Here is a 24,615-nt window from a genome sequence, read left to right as displayed (position 1 = left end):
AGATGGTCTTTGACATTTGCGGGGATTACTTTACTCATTTGTTTAACATATCCTGACCAGCAAGCCCACTCCTGAATACGTACCCTAGAGAAATGGACACGTGTTCACAGAAAAACTTGTATACTAATGTTTATAGCAACTCTATTCCTGATTGTCCAAAAAAAAAAAGACTGGAAACAACCCAAATGTCTTTCCATGGATGAGTGGACAAACAGGTACATTCATACAATGGGATACTGCTCAGTAAACAAAGAAAGAAACTATTTATACAGTAACAATCTGGATAGACCTCCAAGGCTCTATGCTGAGCAAATGAATCCAATCTCAGAAGCTTACATGCTGTATGAGTCCATTTACATGACTGTCTGTGAGATACAAAACTACAGGGATAAAGAGATCAGTGGTTGCCAGCACCTAGCGGTTGGGGGAGGTTCGTCTATACAGGATAAGCATGAGGGTGTTTTCTGGGGTGATGGAACGATTCTGTATTCCAGCACATGTAAGACATGCATGTGTCAAAATTCAGGGAACTGTAAGCCCCATGTGTTAAAATTCATTGAACTATACAGTCAATTGTACTGTATAGTAATTTAAGAATTAAAACTATTTTAAAAATCAAAGATACTTCTTCACGGGAAAAAAAAAGATCACTGAACACAATCTTTTAAAAATAGTCTATGGAATCTAATTAAGCCAGGAGCCATAATCCACTAGTGTTGTATCTTCAAGCCAGCAAAACCGTGAACTCAGAGATCTGTAGCCCGTCTGCTCACCCGAAAGTTCCAGGGTGGGAGTGAACTTGCCAATTCCAAGTCCTCAAAGAGAGAGGAATAATGCAAATTTCAAGGGAGGACACCCCAGCTCCTCAAAAACCCACAGACGCAGCCAGACCCAGATTTGGGTACATCAACTTGGCACTCCCAGGAAAAAGCAAAAAAAAGCACGGTGTCCCAAGGTAGCACATCCTGGATGGTGCTTGGGGCAAGTTTCCAGTACTGCCTGTTTAACTTTTATGTTTGTCAATATCATCGTTTTCTTTCTTTCTTTTTTTTAGATGATAAAAATTACCCAAGCCTTCAGAGCATCTTTATAGGATAGTTTTAGAAATTGTCCTTTGGTTCTGATCAAGCCACCTTACAGGAGGAGAGGAAGGGCAGACATAAAAATAAGGTGCTCACTCAGCTTCTTTCAAGATAATGTGGTTTTTAAAAACTATATATGTGTTATAAAACACGTTGTTATCGATGAGGCAACCAATGTAGTAGACAGGACAATGGTGACAAAGCTAGATCCAGGCCCTGGGCTAAGAACACTCAGGTCCATGGAACCGGTCCAGCTGGTCATCTCACTCAGAGTGAGAGCATGTGAATTTCCCACCATTCCATGGGACAGGAGTTCAGATGCTGCAGGTCTCGCCATCTGTCATTTTCTGTTCATGCACAGGAATCACACTGTAAAACACCTGACCTTCACGTGGAGAAGAAACACGTCCCTGTTTCATTCACGTGTCACATACTCAAATCATCTTTTCTATGTCAGCAGTATCCCACGGGTCTTGTCTAGGTGCATCTGCACAGGCAGAGAACCACCGCGGTCATCGCGAGGAAGTGCAGGCAGATAGCCTCCAGGGGACAAGGACTTGGGGTCAGCAGCTTTTAAACTTTGAGAGAATTTTATTCTCCAGAGAAACTCCTATGCGGAATCCAATATTTAAAACAGGTGTTTTGTTAGCAGAGATTTTATAAGTTCAAATTTTAAATATTTATTATAGATTTCAATCAAGAGAACACTGAGATTGGAAAATGGGATTATACAGGACAGCCAAAGTCACATCAGCCCAGGAAGATAATTGACTTCTAAGTTTAATTTTGGTTGCCCAGTATAGAGAAAATTTTGAAAACAGATCGGTTTTACTTGACAATATTAGGATGCTCTTAAATTAAATGAATCCAGAAGTTAGAGTCAAAATACAAGGAAACAATGATATCAATGCTGAATTGTTAAACTGAACCAGTGCATGGCTTATCCACTAGTTTAAGTAATAATTGGTAGAAAATATTTTTCAAACATATTTGTAACATTATGAGATGGATTTCCCATAATGTTATATTTTAAAACATACTACTTCAGTACGTACCGAATCTTGAGACAGAATTTCAGTCAAATTTACCTTGTTTTCCCTGCTGACTGTAAAGCTTTCCAAGGACTCAGAAGGCTGGAAGGGAGTAAACTGACAGGATCTGGGGGCCAGGCATATAAAAAAAATCACTAAAACCTTGTTTTAATCTTGAGTTGTCTTTCATATTCTGCTTCATTAACTGTCCCAAACTGAAGCCCAGGAAGATATCCCTGGCTTGTCCTGCAAGTTCTCAGCATCTCCAATCCATGCAAGAGGTCAGTGGGAAATCAGCTCATTGAAAGAAACTGGGGGCTCTTTCCAGTCCACGATGAGTTCTCAAAGCCTGACATCTGTGGGGGACTGTCAAACTTTCTTTCCTGAGCATGTGAGCCAAAGGCCCAGATTTAAGAAACAAACCATAATTGCAGTGTTTTTGCAACTCACTGTACAATATAAAAATTAAATAAGTGTTAAAATTACTAAAATAAACTGATTATTTGGATTCTAAGAGGAGATGAGTAACCAGTTCTAAACACAAAAATAAATAAATGTTGAAGGATGTCCTACAGACACAGTCTTCTGTATCAGGTGGCCTGTTTTGAATAACTGAGCACTTTACATAACATTCCAGCTCTAATTTCTTTTATTATTCAAAATTCTGGAGCTAGATTTAGAGTTTGGATAATTAATAAGATCACCCCTTCCTCTTGTTCCTGATTATCACTCATCAGGGTCCTGTTTGTACTTCTCTTGCCAACTATAATCATTTATTTGAACCAGTGGCTCATCAGCTCTTCATTAGTGCCTGTAGGTTAGATAAAATGTGCTTGGATTTCCAAAATAACTGCAAATCACATTGGTGTTGACAGCAAAGAGGTGAATTCCCAGAATATTTTCAAATAAGACAGTTCCCCGCAAGACCGTGGCTCTTGAGTGAGAAAAGTGGTGTCCTCCTGAGTGACTGAGAACTCACCCCCCAATCCAGCCCTGAACATCTACCCTAAAAACACTCCCGTGGCCACAACTCCTGGGCGTCATCTTAGCCCCAGCCTCAGCATGCGGGAACATGTCAGTTACTCAAGTAGGAACAAGGAGTGAAAGTCAACAAGAATTCAATACAAAATTTAAAAGCCAGAGTCCCCTAGCTAGCAAGTCGAAAATACAGCTGCCAAGGCCCCATCCTGGAGAGTCAAACTCAGAAGCTCTAAGAGCAGAGCTGGACACCGGGATCAGTACAGCCTTGAACACAGCAGACCTGGCTCCAAACCCTGATCTGGCCTTGAGCATCTGTGTAGATGTACACATAACAAGCTAAGCTTGGTGTTTTCATCTTTGAAAAGGGAGATGACAGGAATTCCCTGGTGGTGCAGTGGTTAAGAATCCACCTGCCAATGCAGGGGACATGGCTTTGATCCCTGGTCTGGGAAGATCCCACATGCTGCAGAGCAACTAAGCCCATGTGCCACAACTACTGAGTCTGCGCTCTAGAGCCCGCGAGCCACGACTACTGAGCCCATGTGCCGCAACTACTGAGCCCACACACTCTAGGGCCCACGGGCTGCAACTGCTGAGCCCATGTGTTGCAGCTACTGAAGCCTGTGCACCTAGAGCCCACGCTCCGCAACAAGAGAAGCCACCACAATAGAAGCCTGTGCACCACAATGAAGAGTAGCCCCCCTTGCTGCAACTAGAGAAAGTCCACACGCAGCAACAAAGACCCAATGCAGCCAAAAAATAAATAAATAAGTAAATAAAGGGAAACAGCCCACAGCCCCATGGGCAGCAGTGAGATTACAGACGTAATGAAGGGGAGAGCCTCACAGTCCCATCCCTACGACGGCCCCCCCTTATAAAGATCACAGAGGCAACCCGCCTACAGGGGAGAACGGACTTGGAAGATTCAAATGCATTTCATGAGACAGAGGAACAGGCCAAACAGCACCATGAGGAGGCAACCAGACACACCCAGAATGTGTGTCTACAGGTCAACTGACCTCTTCAATGAATTGCTGTCACCAAAATAAAAAATGGGGGACTTTATTCGAAGAAAGGGATTTAATGAGCCAGAGAAATAAGATACAAATAAGTAAGGGGGGACTGAAACCTAGATTGAACACTGTGAGGCTGGGCTACAGTTGGAAATATCAGTATGAACAAACTCAGTTTAGCTTAAGAGAGACAGACACAGACTGATAGACATAGATAAACACAGAAATACAGAAATGTTACATCTGGGTTAATATACGTACAGTCATCCCTCATCGTTTGCAGATTCCATATCTGCAAATTCAATCACCCCCTAAACTTTATTTGTAACCCCCAAATCAAGACTCAAGGTGCTTTCATAGCCACTTGCAGCCCCACATGTGCACAGAGCATCAGATAATTTGAATTGCCCGATGCACAAGGTCTCAGCTGAGGTCAAACAAGGCTCTGCCTTTGTGTTTCAGCTCACGCTGTAAACAAGTGTCCTTTTCACCATCTACTTAGTGCCACGGTTTTTGCATTTTTTGTTGGTGATTTCATTGTTCAAAACGGCCCCCAAGCATAGTTCGGAAGGGCCATCTAGTGTCCTAAGTGCAAGAAGGCTGTGATGGGGGCTTCCCTGGTGGCGCAGTGGTTGACAGTCCGCCTGCAGATGCAGGGGACGCAGGTTTGTGCCCCGGTCCGGGAAGATCCCACAATCCGTGGAGCGGCTAGGCCGGTGAGCCATGGCCGCTGAGCCTGCACTCCACAATGGGAGAGGCCACAACAGGGAGAGGCCCACATACCAAAAAAAAAAAGAAGGCTGTGATGTGCCTTACAGAGAAAATGCGTGTGTCATTTAGGCCTGGGTCACAGTGCTGTGGGCTGTGAGTTCAATGTCAATTCTCCAGGTGCAACTCCATTGAACTAAATTTTATCTTCACCTTGTACACTTGAGAGCTAAAAAGACCATTAACGTGGGAGTAATAATGGGTCAAAATTTACAAAATAAAATACTGCTTTGATGTGGGAGTTGATAAAAAAATGAATCAACAATACACGTTAAATAAGATGCCTTTAAACAGAAACACACATAACACATGGTTATGTATTGATCGGTTGACAAAAATGCTGTGGCCATGGTCTCAGGAACCTAATCCTGAATTTCCCCCAGAAGCAATGGTTCAGAGTTTACCAATCCAGTGTTCAGGGCAGCTTTATAAAACAAAACTATCCCAAATACTGAGAACTGACTATACATTTATTTCCTAGTTCTGTCCCCTAAGATGGCCTAGAAGCAATGATACCTCATTAGTAACTAGCACCCAGACTGTGGTTTCTAATGCCCCTCTCCAAAAAAAGGATAAATGGCTGATCACAGGGCTGGGGCAGGGAAAATGTAAGATGCGCCTGAAGCATCTTGTAGTGGTAGAAAATAAGGAAATGCTAAAAATAAGGGGGGGGGGGGAGTTGATGGGAAAACACTGTGTTAAAGAGACACAGGAGCCAAGTGGCTAAAGAAAGAACAATTTGAGCAACAAAGTAAACAACCACAGTATTGAATTATAACATAAGAAATAAGATAAACATCTGAGTCCATGTTGATATCTCAAATGACTGAATAAATACATTTACACAATGAATACATAAGTTTAATAAGTAAATATATTTACTCAGAAGTGACAAATCTTCCTTAAAGAAGAATTCCAAATAAAAATTGTAAAAGAAAGACGGGAACTAGGAAGTCACCACCAGAACTGCACAGTGATGATTGCCGAGGCCAAGATCCGCTCAAGAATGCTCGTCAGTGGTCGAAACTTTACGGAGAAACAGGATACTTACATTGCCTCAAAGTATCTCCCCCAGAATATTTATTCATTACTGTGGTTTTAACGTATGTCCACAAATTTCTTCATCAGGTCCTCCTGGAAGGACCTCTAGGAGGTGGAGCTTAACCCTCCCCCATCGAGTGTAGCCTGGATTTGCAATAAGTCAGGTGTCGATAGCATCATATGAGGCAATGAGAAGAGTACCTCACCTCTGTGGTATTTTTCCCTCCACCCATAACCCCATCCTGATAATGAGAAAACATCAGACAAACCCACATTGAGGGACGTTCTACAAAATGCCTGACCAGTATTCTTCAAAAGTGTCAAGGTCATGAGAAACAAGGAAAGGCTGAGGAAATATCCTAGATTAGAGGGGTCAAAAGAGACATGATGATTAAATGATGCATGTACCCAGGATTGGATCCTGGAACAAAAATGGTCATCAGCGGGAAAACTAGTGAAATCCAAATAAAGTCTGTAGATTAGCTGATAGCAATGTTAATGTTTACTTTTCACCAATTTATCATGGTTTCGTGAGATGGTAACCTTGGGGGCAGCTGGGTGAAGTGTTTGGGAACTCTGCCCTGATATATGAACAATTCTCCTTAGGGCAGCAAAGGTACGGTCCACCTTGGAGTTTGGTTCTATGGTGAATAACAAGCACACAATCATTTGCCAAAAATGAGGTCAGCTGGTTTTCAAATTTTAGAATCTATGTATAGACAAGCATGAGAGCTGAAATACCATTCAAAGCAAAGGCCCGGGTGACAGCAGTTGGGAGGTAAAGGGACAGGTGAGGGAGGCCGGACTTCCTCTCTCACCCAAGAGATCCTGTCCTAAGACAGTGCACCACGTTAGAGAAGTTTAAATTCACGATTTAAAGTCATAAAATCATTACGAGAAGAAATATAAATTATAAACAAGAGAAAACATGAGGTCAGAGCAGGGGACCCATAGAGACAGTCGAGGTCCATACATCCCTGTGGCCACTAGACACGTGAACAGGTAGTGAAAGTCAGAGTGACCAGAGAAACACAGGTCAAGGATCATTTTACACTCATCTCACTGGGAACAATCTTTGAACTCTGACAATGCTCAGGGCTGGAGAGAGCAAGGATCTGTAAGATCAAGACACAGGAGGATTGAGTGGGGAGGGAGGGAGAATGTAAACAGAGGGATTGCTCTGAAAAAGCGTTGAACGTTACCTGCTAGCATTGACCATCCACACACCTTATGCCCAGGGTCTGACTCTTGGGTTTATAACCCAGAAGAAAACTCTTGAACATGTGCACCAGAAATGAGAATGAGAATGTTCACAACAGCAACAACCTGCAAACGGCTCAAATGTCCATCCATGGGGAGCAGGTGATGTTGTCATAGCACAGTCAAAATGTGTAATTACAGCACTCACACAACACGAAGGAACTTTAACAAAATACTATTAAGTGGAAAAAGGTTAGTCCAAAAAGATGAAATACAGAGTGGTACTCTTTTTAAAAAGGTAAAAACAACCAAAGTAAAAACATACTTTTCAGCATATATAGATACAATAAGATTATATAAAAAGGAAAGTGAGGGAATTAGATAAGATTCAGGCAGTGCATTAACCTGAGTGGGGAGAAGCAGGGGGTTAAATGGGTCCTACTGTGAAGGACCCATTTTGACTGCAGTGGTGGGTTTTATAAGTACTTCTTATGTTTCTAAAAATAATAACGAATTTAATAAGGTTGGCCATGCATGCAATGGTGAGAGAGTGTGTATGAATAAAAGGATTAGGGTTGGACCCATTTTGTATGCTTGAAGTCCACTTTATTTTTCAAAATAATATATCAAAAAGAGCAATGTAAGCATATGATTTACATTCATGCAGGCAACAAGCAAAGGAACTAAAACCTGACCCTGAGAACCAGAAATAGGACTGGGGCTGCAAGAATAAGGCGAGAAACTCTGACTTTCCATTTTATGCTCTTCAGTATTTAGGATGCCACTGTAGTGCTTTTCAATCATAGGAAATATATCTAATCCCTTACACGTGGAAGACTCTAAGGGCTGTGTGTGGCGTGGCTATGCCCTTGGTGGCAGAGTCCTTGGACCAGTCAGTGCCCAGAGGAGGATGCGATTTCCCCAGGCTTCACACACTGCTGCTCTAACACCGCAAAACCCAAGGAGCACGAGATAAAGGCCAACTGTTGATAAGAATTAAAAACAGAAATAAAATTCATGAATGTTGATCTGGCACCTAGGTCTGTCTTGAGCTGCAAGAACCTCAGTGCACATATCCTTTCAAATTTCCGGATATTACAAAACGTCCTGACTGAGTGAGATGTCAACCAGAAGCAGCTACCCTGCCCTGTGAGAGGGTCAACGGGAGTTGGTGCAAAATGACCAAAGTGAGCTCTGCCACCTAATTCTACCTGAGGCCTCAGTTACCATCCGCCCTGCCTTCCCCATGGGATGTTACGAACGGGGTCAAAGGAGACAAAGATGCTGACAGCCATGTGGATAGCAGAGCAGCACAGGCTGGGGGCTGGAGGTCTGACATCACGGGGTCAGCAGGCTGGTGTCTCCTGAGGCCTCTCCCCTTCCCTTGCAGACGGCTGTCCTCTCCATGTCCTCCGATGGTCTCCCTCTGTATGTGTGTCCTAATCTCTTCTTCTCTTAAGGACACCAGTCAGATTACATGAAGGCTGACTCTGACGATCTCATTCTTCCTTAATTATCTCCTTAAAGACCCTATCTGGAAATTCAGTCCTGTTCTGAATGTATGGGGTGTTATGCTTTCAACATATGAACTTTTACAGGGATACAACTCAGCCCATAACACTGTATAAATGCTGTATGACTGTGATTTTTATGATTTCATGTGTGGTAACTATACCAGCAGGTTGAGACACATATACGTTCGTGTGTGTGTATCTATGTCTGCACACACACATAAAACATTCTCTTCCCACCTCCCCACAGAAATTAATTTCTAAGGTCCTGTTTCATGCCACATAATACTGACCTTGAACTCAATAGATTTCCAAGGAATTTTTACTTTGCAGACAGTTTGGATTTGTGGCTATAACACTCCTTAAAAGCCATTGTTCTCATTTCTGTTGGTGTGTCTAATTCCCTGAGAAGGTATCATAACACTATGGGATTATTTTATGCCACAATTTTTTTATTGTGGTAAAATTTACACACAGTGAAATTCACAGACCACAAGAATACAATTATGTATAAGGTTTGACAGATACATACACCCTGTAACTAACATCCCGATCAAGACAGGAGCGTTTCCGCCACCCCGGGAAGTTCTCCTGTGCCCTTCCCAGTTTTACCCTCACAGGCAACCACTGTTGCTGGGATTTCTACCACCATTGATGAGCTTTGCCTGTTTTTGAACTTCCTACAATGAAATCATAAAACATCCTAGTTCTGGGCTTCCCTGGTGGCGCAGTGGTTGAGAGTCCGCCTGCCGATGCATGGGACACGGGTTCGTGTCCTGGTCCGGGAAGATCCCACATGCCGCGGAGCGGCTGGGCCCGTGAGCCATGGCCGCTGAGCCTGCGCGTCCGGAGCCTGTGCTCCACAACGGGAGAGACCACAACAGTGAGAGGCCCGCGTACCGTAAAAAAAAAACAAAAAAAACACTCTAGTTCTTAAAAACTGATTTCTGAACACATCTTCCCCCACCGCATTAAATAATTGTTATAGCTGTGACGTAATTTCCTTTTCTTGTTTTAACACCTGGTGCAGCTAACATGCATGTCACTTTGCACAGAGTACTATATGTACTGAGAACACTTCTACCCTGCCTACAACAGAATATTATGCATTAATCATAAAATTTTCTGAAGTAACCTCAAGTTAACGTTTCATCTATATAATCATACCACCACTTTCGAACATTAACATGTTGAAAAAGATCACCCCCAAGTTTCCAAGTCTGACTGGAGAAGAGTACAAAACTGGGACAAGTGGTGTCACCATAAATATCCAGTTTCCAAAAAATAACTCAGCTGCCATTTTTCACATCCCTGTTCCCCAGCCACACCAAGTCACCCAGGCCTGTCACTATGGGGCAGGGCGGCCCTGGACACAAGGGCTCTCCCTGCCTGCTCCCCTCCACCATCCTCAGAGCCCCCATCACTGCTCCCTACCCACCGTCTTCCTGAACCCCACACCCCTCTCCTCCAGGGTCGGCTCCATCCCTTCCCACGTCCCTCAGCCTCTCTGCTGCGCCCTTCCACCCATCAGCACACAGACCGTCTCCCCATCCAAAAAACTAACCTTCCCCTGGTTCCTCAAATAATTAAACACAGGATTACCATATGACCCAGCAACTCCACTCCTAGGTATATACCCAAGGGCAGTGGAAGCAGGGTCTTGAAAAGGTATTCGTCCACCCATGTCCCTTGCAGCATTATCCATCATACCTAAACTGTGGATGCATCCCAAGTGTCCATCGATGGACAAATGGATAAACAAAATGTGGTCTATCCATACAACAGAATATTATTCAGCCTTAAAAAGGAAGGGAACACTGACACCTGCTACAGCGTGGATGAATCTTAAGGACATTATCCCCAGTGAAATAAGCGAGACACAAAAGGACAAACATTAAATGAGTCCACTTATATGAGGCCCCTAGAACAGTCAAATTCCAAGAGACAGAAAGTAAAACGGTAGTTGCCGGGGGCTGAGGGCAGGGGAGAATGGAGAGTTAGTGTTTAACAGGTGCAGAGTGTCTGTTTGGGACGATGAAAAGAGTGCTGTGGGTGCATGCTGGTGGCCCACACTAAGTGACTCATGACCCAACTGCCCAAGCCAACGGACCACTCTCAGAAATCAGTAGAATCTGATGCTGTTTAGCAAGTTCCACAGCTGCAAACCCACTGCTGCCTTGGCTCTTCCCCGCGATCCCTGAGAGATAGTTGTGTGTGGGTGTGTGGGTGTGAACACACTTTATAAATAAGGCACGCATTTATGAATACACACGTGTGTATCCCATGCTCGCACAGCTGTTTGTGGGCCATCTGCTCCCACTGCCAGGCACCGTGCCGGTCAGTGTTCACAAGAGACCATCTCATCGAGTCCCCCAAATCATCCTATGTTGCTTCCTGACTGTCTGCCACCATCTCCAGTGATTCTTCCTTGCTTTCTTTCCTGGCAGTGTCACATGATGGTCCCTCGGGGTTCTGTCCCTCGCTAGCTTCCCAGGAGAGCGGGGGAGCTCAGGCACCCTCTTGGCCCCCTGCTCTTTCTGTGGCAATGGCTCCGAGGCTTCCTCTCCAGCCTGGGCCTCTGCTGAGCTCTGGACACTCCCACCATGTGCTCATCCCACTTACACATGGATCCCCCCCGGACTCTCAAACTCGACACAGACAACACCAACACCATTCCCTCTCCAACATCTGTGTTCCTCGTTCTAAAAACCTCTCTTGTCTCACAGTTGTTCATTTGACTCAAAATCTCAGTGGTTTATAGGAATAACAACCCATTTCCCACCTCCCGATCAGTGTCCGGGGATTGCAGTGGCTCAGGTTCACGCTGTCCTCCCTCCAGGACGAGGCTGGGGGAGTGGCCACTCCCGCCATGTGGTTCATCACTAAACGAGGACAAGAGAGGGTGAGCCAGGCGCTGGCTCCCGGGGCTCCCGCTCAGAAATGATGGAGCCTCATCCTCGGGGACCGGCCACCCTTACCCCTCTGGAAAGAGCCCTCGGCTCCCTCAGGCACAAGATGCTCTGCATTTTGTCCACAGTGAAGCCTCCAGCACATCTATGGGAAGACAGGACCCAGCCAGAAGTCCCTGGGTCAGATCATTTTTGCCTCAAATTCCATTCATTCACTCGTATTTATTGAGAACCAAGCAGCAGTGTTGAAGGGACCAGGGACACACCAAGGAAAAAGACAAAGATCCCTGCCCTCAGGGAGTGATGCAGGAAGCGACAAAGCAATGGACCTGATAAATAAGTTATATGGTATGTCAGGAGCTACAGGGAAAGCAGGGAAGAGCTGAGTGAGGTGAGAGGGATCAGGACACCCACGGCGCAGGGGACGGGGCACACAGAGCTCAGTAGACGGTGAATGTCACACTGTAGAGATTGCTGTCCATGGAAATACATTAGACTTAGAAACAGCTACTGACACACGAGGTCATCAAGATACAGATTTTATCTTTTCATCTCAACCTTGACAACCTGGGATAATGGAAGCGCTCACGGCAAGAAAAAACTCCCCATCTGGGTCCTGATGGAAGAGTTTGCACCTGGTGATCACCCCATCTCCCCAGTGCAGATCCACTGTCAAGAAAGGGGCAGGGGGCTTCCCAGGTGGCACAGTGGTTCAGAGTCCGCCTACCGATGCAGGGAACGCGGGTTCGTGCCCCGGTCCGGGAAGATCCCACATGCCGCGGAGCGGCTGGGCCCGTGAGCCATGGCCGCTGAGCCTGCGCGTCCGGAGCCTGTGCTCCACAACGGGAGAGGCCACAACAGTGAGAGGCCCGCGTACCACAAAAAAAAAAAAAAGAAGAAAGGGGCAGGATGCGTTCAGAATAGGATGCATCCATGTCTCCAGGTAAACCTTATATAAATCAGATAAACCCTGTGAACGTTGGCGTGGGGAGATGACTGTCCAAACCAGGTACGCGGGGCCCCCCTGGGGCATTGGGTAAAGGCCAGTAGCTGCCCCAACAAGCCCCCCACTAACCTGGAAGGCTGTGCTCTACCAGCTGTGAAAAACAACCCCTGGAACCCAGCCCTGATTAGAATGTTTCTTCTTGAAAAAATCATATTTCATTTGTAATATCAAAGACAGGGAACTCTGGGCCACGGTCAGCAGCGGGTTCTTCTCAGCAGTTTGTCCTGATTTTCAGCAAAACAGGCCCCGGTGGCCACACAGGTGTGCACTCACAGGACGGCACAGTCAGGGCACCAGCCTGGGTCCAGGCCAGACAGAAACCACAGGTGGTGACCAACCCCCTCTCCCCAGCAGCCCTTTCAAACCAGGGCAGCATCTGGGAGGAGACACACCTCGCGTTCTCATCCACTTAGGAACAGAGTGTAGACATAGGTCCTGGCAACTGGGAGGCCCCACCGCACTTCTGGGCCTAAAGGGGGCAGAGGTTCTGGTGGCCTTTACAGCTGTCGCTGTTTCCACGGTCATCCCTCAGGGGCAGCTGCTCACCAGCCCCCCTGTGCTACACAGGTCAGAGCGAAGGGGTCCCCACCAGCCACTGTCGTGGGCAGCCTGCAGACACTGCCGAGGCCACCAGTGCACACAGGGGACCCGAGGTTCTGACCAGCTCTCCCCCAGACCAAGACCTTCTCCCTGTGCTGGGGTCTCAAGCATGCCCACCGCATTCCCAAACACCAGAAACGCAGGGAAGAAGCTCTGCCCTGGGAATGAGTGAGTTAGGAAGAATCAAGGAGCAGGACCAAGTCGACATCTGTTAGACCCTCAAAACAGCCTCGGGGGGCTTCCCTGATGGCGCAGTGGTTGAGGGTCTGCCTGCCAATGCAGGGGACACAGGTCCGGGCCCTGGTCTGGGAGGATCCCACATGCCGCGGAGCAACTGGGCCCATGAGCCACAATTACTGAGCCTGCGCGTCTGGAGCCTGTGCTCTGCAGAGAACACGAGAGGCAGCAATAGTGAGAGGCCCGTGCACCGCGATGAAGAGTGGCCCCCACTTGCCGCAACTAGAGAAGGCCCTCGCACAGAAGCGAGGACCCAACACAGCCATAAATAAATTAATTAATTAAAAAAAAGAAAAACAGCCTCGGGGCAAGGCCACGACTCTGATGGGTGTTCCTCACTCAATGACGGCTGGATGACCAGGTGTGGAATGCATGACCTAACGCCAACCCTTGAGTGAAGACGACTAGAGAGGCAACACATCTCTGAAAAGAGGACACGTGGTCCTGTACTGACCACTCCTAGGCCGAGACCTTGACTCTAGAGAAGGGAGGGACCGTAGCACCAACAAGGTTGAAGTACGGATGTGCTGGACCTCTAAGACCATGGAAGACAAAGCTGTGGACCGATGCTGACCCCCCCGCCTCCATCCTCACAGAGGACCCATCTGCTTGGGAGCCAATGTGTCCAACAAGCACTGCTTTCCCAGACCACCAGCCCACCTTCGCCTGGGGTGGCTGCGTGACCCCGTTCTGGCTAAAGAGATGCATGTGGAACTCTGCTACGGGGTGCTTTGAAGACTTTTTCTTCCCTGAAACAGGTGCTTTCTGTTTCCAGGTCTCGCTGCCCAGCAGACAGACATATGATGGGGATAGGAGGTCACGCTGCTGTAACCCTGAGACCAGAAGCGTGGGGCAGAGCCCAATGCTGAAAGTGGCAGGCAGAGAGAGGAAGAGCCTGGGTCCCCAGTGGCTCCATGAGATGGGGAGAGGGTAGGATCAGCCTTTTCTTTACAGTTCATATTGTTTCACTTCCGTCCTCCTTCTCTATGGCTGCTGTGACAAATTACCGCAAAGTCAGCAGCTCAAAGCTACACAAATTTGTCATCTTACAGTTCTGTAGGTTAGAAGCCAGACACAGGTCTCACTAGGCCGAAATCAAGGTGCCAGTAGGGCTGCGTCCTTTTTGGAGGCTCTGGGATGAATCCATTTCCTGGCCTTTTCCAGCTTCTTCCCACACTCCTTGGCTCACAGCCCCTTCCTCCATCCGCAAAGCCAGCTGTGTGGTCTCTCTCTGACCCCTCACCGTAGCCACATCTCCTTCCAGCTCTCCTCTTCTGTCTCCCTCTTCCACTTAGAAGGACGCTGGGCTCAGCCAGATAAGGCCGGGCAATCTGTCTTCTCAAGGTCAGCTGATTAGCAACTTTAACTCCATCCACACCCCCTTTGCCACGTAACCTGAAAGGTCCCCAGGATTAAGATGTGCATGCCTGTCGGGGGTGGTGGTGGTGGTGGCTATTATTCTGCCAACCACAAATTCTTACAATAAGCATAAACTCCTTCTGTAACTGGAAACACAAGTCAAATAATTTAAAATTATTTTTTAGGTTCCACATATCAGTGGAAACATATAGAATTTGTCTGACTTATTTCACTTAGCACAATACCCTCCATATCCATCCATGTTGTTACAAATGGCAAAACTTCATTCTTTTTTATGGCTGAGTAGTATTCCATTGCAGGTACATACCACATCTTCTTTATCCATTCCTCTGTCATTGGACATTTAGGTTGCTTCCATGTCCTGGCTACTGTAAATAGTGCTGCAATGAACATTGGGGTGAATATGTCCTTTCGAATTATGGGTTTTCTTTGGATACATGTCCCGGAGTGGGACTGCTGGATCATATGGCAACTCTATTTTTAGTTTTTCAAGGAACCTCCATACTGTTTTCCATCGTGGCTGCACCAAGTTACATTCCCACCAACAGTGCACGAGGGTTCCCTTTTCTCCACATCCTTGTCAACACTGGTTATTTCCTGCCTTTTTGACAATAGCCGTTCTGTTAGGTGTGAGGTGATATCTCATTGTTGGGACCATGATCCAACAAATTAGAAAAGTAATCCAACTTCTGAAGCACATTGAATCAAGTAAGCCATCGAAGATTTCCACGGAGAAAAGAAGCCGTTCTCTGGCTGGATGAGGCTAAAACACATCTAAGCACCTGTGCTACCCAGCAGGCGTGCCTCACCCTCGCCAGACGCATGGTGAGGGGAGTTCTGAGCAGCACACGGCTTCATGATCTACCAGGCTGAGGTCCCCTCACTACCACCCACTTCCCATTCCATCCAAAAAGTATCCAGGGGGCTTTCCTGGTGGCTCAGTGGTTAAGAACCCACCTGCCAATGCAGGGGACACGGGTTCGAGCCCTGGTCCCAGAAGATCCCACGTGCCGCGGAGCAACTAAGCCCGGGCACCACAACTACTGAGCATGTGCCCTAGAGCCCGCGAGCCACAACTACTGAAGCCCGCGCGCCTAAAGCCCGTGCTCGGCAACAAGACAAGCCACTACAATGAGAAGCCCGCGCACCGCAACAAAGAGTAGCCCCCGCTCGCCACAACTAGAGAAAGCCCACATGCAGCAACGAAGACCCAATGCGGCCAAAAAATAAATTAAAAAAAAAACTCATCCAGGTTCTTGAATAACTTTTTAGTTTCTTAAAAATAAGGCTAATGTAACTTCCAATTATTTAATTTTTCCATTTAATAAATATAGTAACAAGGTCCTTTCCTTTCTTTCTTTTATTGAGTTATAGTTGACCTACAATATTATACATTTCAGGTGTACAAAAATACGGAACACTTCACGAATTTTCATCTCATCCTTGCACAGAAGCCATGCTAATAATCTCAGTATCGTTCCAATTTTGGTACAGGTGCTGCTGAAGTGATCACAAGACCCTTTTCTTTCTAATTTTAAGCTACCAGGTGTGCTTGTAAAAACACTGGCCTGCAGGTGGATCGTTTTTCTGTCTGGACACAAGCCCTCCTTAAAACAGCACAAAGGGAGGAAAAGACATCCCTCATGAACAGTGGGGGCTTGCAGACGTGAAGTGAAGATACACAGTGGACATTCAGGAGTCCCTGTGGCTGGCACCCGTCAGCCCTTCAGCCCTGACGTAGGGATGCTCCTGATACGGAATTCACCTCCTTCAGGAACCTCAGAATCGGTACCTGGGCACCAAGCAGGGCAGCTCTGACTGCCTGCTGTGGAAAGTCGGCCTGGGTCACAAAGTCCACTCTGTACTGTACCCTAAATGGCATTAGTGACTCTTTCCGCCAGTGCCCTGGCATTGGGCATTGATACAACCAACGTAATCGTATGTGTGATGCTCACGGGTAGGCAGAGAAACCATCAACAAATGAAAGGGTTCATCTCAAGAACCAAAAGAATGCAGAGCTCTATCTTTTCGAATCAGTAATGAAACAGTTCACATGCAAGCTTCTGAAAACTCTTTCCCATGATAAATTTTACGTTGCCTCAGTTAAGCTGAAAATGAGACGGCTCAACCAGGAGGATCAGAGTTAATCTCGCTTTCTCCATCTGCTTCTCTAGGTAACTCACACTATTTGAAATTAGCTTTGGAAAAAGTAATCTGAAAACATCTTTGAAAATAGAAGATACACAAATACAACGTGGGTTTTCCAGAGATGATGACCTAGGGACACTTAACTCCAAGAACACCATCCCCTTGTCCTCCCCCACCCCCAAGGCCCCTGAGGCCAGCTGCAGACTGCACCCTCCCTGCTGGTCAGTAAAGGAGAGCCCGGCCTCCAGGAGCTCAAGGCAGCAGACCCTCCGAGCCGCCCCCAAACGCGTGCACCTGGTCTCTGATTCTGAGGCTCCCTAGATAGAACGACACACCTGCTGGAAATTTTGCGGAAACACTCCTTCATTTAAAAACAAACACTGTTCATTTAGGAAATGGCTCAAAAGAGATGAGAGGATGTTATTACGGTCACTGCAGGATGGGCCAGATGAGAACGAGAACCGGACATTAAATCGTAGTTGCCGAACTGGGCTTTTCCTTTCATCTAGGAAACTGATCTACCCCAACCAGAGGGGTCTGACTGAAGATGAGGAAGGAAAACACTGAGGTCCGGGGCAGCAGGGCAGCCTTCGCACAGGTCTGGAGTCCCTTGTGACATCTGAATGAGGATCAGAGGGGCAGGCAGCAGGTTGCAACGGCCTCCACGAAGGGATACATGTGAGCAGAGGCCCTGGGGAGGCCCGAGAGGGTGGCCCACCTCTGGGGAGATGGAAGACTGCAGCGCTGGCTGGACATGGGAGAAGCGGGGGAAGGAGACTGACCGGTGAGATGCACACAACACCGACAGCTCTCTACGTTCATGACATGCTGAACGTGGGTAATAACCCCTTATTTATTCTATAGAACAGACACTCAGCAGCATAAGTTACCAGTATGTCACTCATCCTCAAGGACCACTAAAGCACAGAAGATGAAAAATGACGAAAACTTTACTATTAGAGAAGAAAACAGATCTCATGCCCATAGCTACACTTTAAACCCATTACCAAAATGATGTGCTGACTTCAGACTCAAGACCTTTATTTACTATTTTTACCATCCTCAAAGATTCTGTATCACTTTATGGTTTAAGTAGCCAAACACTTTGTAGATTATTACACATAAGGAGGGTTGTTCTTCTTTTTTTTTTTTTTTTTTTTGCAGTACACGGGCATCCCCCTGTTGTGGCCTGTCCCGTTGCGGAGCACAGGCTCCAGATGCGCAGGCTCAGTGGCCATGGCTCAGGGGCCCAGGCGCTCCACGGCACGTGGGATCTTCCCGGACCGGGGCACGAACCCACGTCCCCTGCATCGGCAGGCGGACTCTCAACCACCACGCCACCAGGGAAGCCCTAAAAAGCGTTTCTTGAAAAAAACAGATAAGTTCTAGAATGTGAAATGCCTGTTTTTTTATATTGTTACCTTGGCTCTTTTGAAATGCGTATTTTCTAGCTTCATCTTGTAGACTTTCCGACAGAGACAACTCTCAAATAACTCCCTGAACCCAGACTGGAAGGGTTTAATACACATTTCATTTACACCAACTCACACACATGTAGTGGCTTAAGGCTGTCGCTGGCTGTTTGCTTTTCAGCAGCCCTGAGTCAGGAGCTGACGGACCCACACTGCCCCAACGCCCACTTCCACGCAGGCAATATGGGCATGCGGGTGGCGGGAAACCCCAGGCGGTAGGGATTTTGAGCAACAAGTAACCAGAAAAGGTAACCCAAGACCCTCAGCTGCCAGGAGCCTTGGAAACCCCAGGGAGGGGCCCTCCTGCCACCCTGTGACACAACCAACTTTGGCTAAGAAGACGCTGAACCTGGAACACAGATGACCTTTGTGCTCTAACATTTCATTTTTCTAAGTGGACTCTGACATCAGGGTCCCTCACGCTGCACCAAACGAAAGTCCTACCTGCCTGGGCTTCAGAAAGCAGATCCTAAGAAGGGAGGAGATCCTGCTGCTGCTCAGAGGGCGTCTGTCCATCCTCCAGACGTGGGCGCCACTCCCCAAGCTCCCCACCTCCTCTTCTTTCCTTAAACACTTCACTACCGGGAGCTATCACCTCTCAACTATAGAACCATTTCGTTCATCTAAAGGAATGTATTTAAGGGGTGCCTCACATAACAGTCAAAGACAAACCCCCAAAGCAAGCAGGGGGTAAGACGACGAGGCAGTCATGCCCCATGAGAAGTGGAGGCGGCTGGAAGTGGGAGCGGCAGGAAGGGCGGGGGAGGGGGCAGGAAGGGTACGAAGGACCTAAAGCCAGGGGCCGGGTCAGGCTGGAGGAGCAGCAGGAAAAGTGAGCAGAAATGGGTGGAACAGCCGAGAGGGGCCAAAAGGAAATCAACTGGAGGACAAAGACCCAAACAATGAGCCGACAGGAAAGGAACCAGGCCCCACCCCGCTTCCTCCCACCCTTGTGACAGTCAGCAGGGGTACTGCCCACACACAACAGAAGGATGGGATCAGAAATATCCCGGGGTTTTTTTTTGTTTTTGTTTTTGTTTTTATTTTTTGCGGTACGCGGGCCTCTCACTGTTGTGGCCTCTCCCGTTGCGGAGCACAGGCTCCGGACGCGCAGGCTCAGCGGCCATGGCTCACGGGCCCAGCCGCTCCACGGCATGTGGGATCTTCCCAGACCGGGCCATGAACCCGCGTCCCCTGCATCGGCAGGCGGACTCTCAACCACTGCGCCACCAGGGAAGCCCTATCCCGGGTTTTAAATGCCAGGTCAATGCTACACTAGGGGACCCCTGAAAAGACAGCCATGGTCACCAGCTGTCACCAGACAGGACAATGCAGGGACAGAAAACTTAGCAACGTCCCCAAAGGCAGAGGTCACAGTGCTTTCATGTCCAGCTGACACTCTCATAACTGTGTCCTCAGAGTGGGGGTGGGCATGGAGGGGTCACTGCAGTTCAAGTCTATTCACAAACCTCCTCTGTCTTCGGAGGGACTAAAAACACACATTGACCTAACTGAGAGGTTAACCATGGGTGTCTGGCCCTGACTTCAAAACACAGGGAACACTCAGTCCTGCTGAGTGGAATCTTTGCAAGGGTCCATGGACTCCACCTCTGGGCAGCAGACACCCAGGGAGGGGACTAGTGGCTCTGTCCCAGGGCCACACAGAAGGGACAGGCCTTGGCCGACGCTCCAGGCCGCCTTTGTGTCCAGTTTTGACAGTAATACATCCTCCAGGAAGGACGTGGCGAAAGCACAGAAAAGAATAAAGGAAATAATATCCATCACCCCCTGGAGATAACCACTGCTCACGTTTTGACCTGGTTGCATTCAGGCGTTTTTTTTTTCCTGCACACATACATTGTGCAAAATTGGAATTCTACTGTAGCAGGAATCTTGTTGTGTTTGTTTAACGTAACATGAGGATTCCCCCAGGCCACTGAATATTCTTTGAAAATACGCTTTTAATGGCCATATAATTTAGAAATGACTACTGTAACCATTCTGCTATTGCTAGAGATTCAGGTGGCTTCCAATTTCCAACTAAGATAAATAAAGCCACAGTGAGTATCTTCACACATACATTTTATTGATATCCCTGATTTTAGTATAAACCCTTCAAAAGGGGATGACTGAGTCAAAGGGTATAAACATTTGTTTCCCACAAGATTACACCCGTTGACATTGCCTCCAGTGGGTATGAGAGTATCTATCCTCCTATATGCTGGCCCACACTGAGGATAAATATTTGAAAGACCTTTCACCAGTTTGGTGGAAAAGAGAAGAAGGAAGGAAGGGAGGGAGGGAGGAAGGGAAGAAGAAGTGTTTTAATTTGCATTTCTCTGATTACTCATGGGGTTCATCACTTTTCTGTTTATTTACCTTTCATATTTCTTCAGTGACATGCCGACTAGAGTTTGTTGCAGACTTTTTCCATCTGATGGTAACGGGTTCCTATTGATTTATGACTGCTTTTAGTATAATAAGGATGGATTGGCAGGTAGACAGTGTTATGTCCTGACTCGCCGATTCTGGCGATGTACACAGGATGCTAATGCACTTGTGGTCAGCTGTTTCAATCTTTCCCTTATTATGTCTTCCACGCAAGTAGAGTGTCATGGTCCTTCAGCTGGGAATCCAACCCCAGCTCCCCCACTGTGTGTCCCTCTCTTTGCCTCAATTTCCTTGATTGCAAAAGGAAGATAATGAGAGTGCATTCACTACGTGAGGTCAGTACGTGGCAGACAATCTGGTAGCTGGCCCTGAACGACCCGCCTCCTGGTGTTCACATGGAACCCCTTCAGGTCCAGCCTGAGGAGTGCCCAGGGGCCTGCCCACAGCCGCCGAGTGAGCTCGGAACCCAGGTCCCCCTGCCCTCCCCGGGCAGCACCTCGAGATGACGCAGCCCCGGCTGACACCTTCACTGCACCCTGGGAGACCCTGACCCGAGGACGCGAACAAGCCGTGCCCGGATTCTGACCCACAGAAACTGTGACGTACGAGCGTTGGTTGTTTTCAGCTGCTAAGTCTAGGGGTCGTTTTTTATGCAGCAGGAGATAACTAACACATGATACACGGAAAGGACTCCGAAGAGTGCCTGTGGCAGATTGCAAAATAGTCTAGCGCACGGCCACTCCTCCGTGAAAAGATGGAGTCCTTCTCCCCGCCTGGAGCTGGGCTTGACTGTTAACTTGCTTGGACCAAGAAAGCAGAGGCACAGGTGAGGCAGAGACCTGAAAGGCACCTGCACACCAGGGCTTGCCCTCTTGCTACTCTCAGAACCTGCCACCACCCTGCGAAGGAGCCCCCCCCTGCAGGGCTGAGACCACATGGCCAAGTGACCCCTGATGTGCCCCCAGCTGACAACCAGCCCCACTAGACGTGCAGGAGGCCATCCCTGCAGACCCCTGAGCGGGCCCAACCAGAGAGCCACCCGGCTACACCCAGCACACATTCCCAACCCAACTCACGGGCTGAATGAGTTGCTACTGGGAAGTTCCGGGGTCGTCTGTCATGCAGCACTCGCTGACTGACAGAGCTGCCATTCTCATTACCACTACTGTTATTCTCTTGGGATCAATTATGCGGCCACTCATATTTCTTAGCAGTGCATTTATGCTTTTACTTTTTACGTTATCCACTGGAAACTTACTGTGGTATATGATGCTAGGTTTCATATATTAGAATCTAGAGGATTGTAGGATATCATTTCCATTCATCACTTCTATTTGTATACTAGCAAACCTTGAACCAATACCATATGAGCTCTGTTTTAATTTGGGCCAGGATATTATTATATGCTCTTCTGCTGGGGCACGCCAGGACAAACTCTCATTAATCCAACTGCAGGGAAGGTGTCAGAGAAGAACAGGGATATGAATCTAGGACCAGCAGGTGGAAGAGGTGCAGACAGTTGCCGTTACCTGAGGGAGGACCACAAGGCACCGTCCTCTGAAATCACACTAAACCCATTCCAAGTCTCTCCATCAGTCAGGGGTCAAACCCCACAAGCTCTCTCCACGGGCAGCACCAGGCACTGTAGGGGGATGGGCAGGGTGCAGGCAGAGATGGCACAAGGCCTGCTCTCCATGCTCACAACCTTATGGGGGGACAGTCCCACACAAAACCTCTGCAGATCGTATTTCAAATACACACAAACACAAACTAACACAATACAAGCAACGTAATGGCTAAGGGGAGCTTAGGAGTCCCTGAGGTCAATCATGGAAGACTTCCTGGAGGAGGGTTTTCAGATTTTGAGGCATAGGATTTAGCAAAGAGAGGGTGTGTGCAAAGGCAGCAAGCAGGAAGGAATAACTAATGTACAGTGAGCAGATTTCTATGGTTAGAGCAGAAAGTCTGAACAGATACACTAAGAAGTGAGTTTGATGAAGAGATAAGAATCAATTTGATTGGGGGATCATTCAACGTTACATCTTCAAAACAAGTAAGCAAACAATGTTTTGTTAGGTAACATGGGAAGAGACTATAGGTGGAGCGCTGACCCCTCTGCTATTGAAACAGTCTGTCATGGACACAGCATCCCCAAACCACTCCAAGACCTGCCTTCTCCAGAACTCTTAGGAAGTGGCAAGAGAGGGATCTCAAAGGGCAGAAGGTGTCATAGTGCAACTCCCAGAAGCAGAGATGCAAGAGGCCAGCACGCCTGGCTGTCCATGTCCAGTCACTGATTCTTAGCGGAGAGCAGCCGTGGGTAGGCTAAGAAACTGACTTCTTGGCTTCTTTACATTGTGGTGAATATCAGCTCTGATCCTAAAAGTTTAGAAATTAAAACGTGAAAATGAGTGGAGCCCTGATCTACAGGACCTGCTCACGGCCCTGAGGTCAGTAAGGGCACAAACCCTTCCCCGGTCTTTCATCCCTGGCAGACCTCCCACCCTGGGAAGCAGCTGTACCATTCAAGACAGTGGCCCCGGCCCCGAGGCTTTGCGGGAAATCCACACCAGAACTGACTCAGGCACTCGGGGCAGAGGCGCCAAAGGGGTCAGAGCGCGCCCTGAGCCCTGATTAATGCCCGTCCTGTGGGTGCTGACACCAGGGCCCAATTCTGCTGCCGTGTGCTTCACTGCGCCTGCTCTTATGTATCCCTGTGACTGTACTCAGGGGTTAGGAGCAGAGGTTGTTCTGGCCAAGCTCCCCTCCTCTCTTCGTGTCCCCACGGACCCTCGTCCCCTCCCCACCAATCAGCAAGAGGCTGTTGGGCGTCGCCCACACAGGTACACCTGAGAGATGCCCCAGGGGCTCCTCAGAACCCAGATCTGCAGTCTGACCTTGTTTCCCACCAACATGGACCACACAAACCCCGAACTCCACGCAGCAAGTTGGCGGCCAGACGGGAACCTCTCGCCCGTAACCTGTGGGTGGGGTGGTGGCTTCCCCACACCTGAAGGAAGCGGGTGTCTGGTCTCAGCCCCAAAGTGTAGGCCCTGAGCCCGGAGTCGGAGCCGCGGGCACCACAGAGCAGGACAGCAATCCGAGCCCACCCAAGCCTCTGCCCAGCCTTGGAGGCGTCCCCAGGAGTGAGCCAAGGTCATGGTCACCCCTCCTCTGGACCCCAGGTCTGCCCAACTTCTCCCAGTGCCGTAATGTTTAAACGATCAGAGCTAGGAATACACTTTCATATAAAAAGGGCAAACTCCCTACTGAGGGTGACAACTATGTAATACAATGTTTTCTCTGCCTCATACTCTTGTTCACTTTGTCTTGATTCTTAAGGAAAACACCCCTTTTCTTTCATGCAGCAGTATGTTTTTTTCTTAGACGCCACAGTACTTCTTCTCAGTTTGCTCTTCCTCAAACAAAGGGCCTCGTCCAGACCCGCGCTTACTATACCCAGAGTTGTGGATTTTCAAAGATGTCTGCACTTACACTTTCCCAGGTGCAGGACCAGGGCACCCATGGCCTCTGTCTCTGGTACATTCGATCGACAGGGGTCCCAAGAAACTGCCGTCTCCACCACTCGCTGTGCGGTGCACAGCCAGCCTCCACCCACAGCTGTTCTTCTGGCCAACCCAGGAGTTTGCTCAGCATGTAAGCTCGAAACAAACTAGAATGATGGGGAGGGAGGGACATGCTACGCTGGGGTGACAGCTCCATAAAATTGTTGCTGCAACATTCCCTAGGCGAGAACAGTGAGCCCCCATCATCCTCCCGGAGGCCAGGTGCGCTGTGCCAGGGGGTGAAGGGAGCTGGGCAGGACCGCCGGCCTCATTAGGTAC

General features: G+C 48.0%; 1 protein-coding gene and 1 non-coding gene across 2 annotated transcripts in view; both read right to left on the bottom strand.

Moving 5' to 3' along the window:
* Nucleotides 1-24,615, bottom strand: part of ENTREP2 (endosomal transmembrane epsin interactor 2) — a 364,454-nt gene that overhangs the window by 218,968 nt on the left and 120,871 nt on the right. The gene's annotated exons all lie outside the window — the stretch shown is intronic.
* On the bottom strand, nucleotides 16,166-16,272 carry LOC113610900 (U6 spliceosomal RNA). The gene has a single exon (XR_003429284.1). It is a non-coding gene; the product is annotated as a U6 spliceosomal RNA (small nuclear RNA).

Source organism: Aethalodelphis obliquidens, unplaced genomic scaffold, assembly GCF_003676395.1.
Source record: "Aethalodelphis obliquidens isolate GAN/ISIS:26980383/991018 unplaced genomic scaffold, ASM367639v1 scaffold65, whole genome shotgun sequence".
Lineage (NCBI taxonomy): Eukaryota > Metazoa > Chordata > Mammalia > Artiodactyla > Delphinidae > Aethalodelphis > Aethalodelphis obliquidens.
Note: the sequence above shows the minus strand (reverse complement) of the source record. Positions and strands in the feature narration are given on the sequence as shown.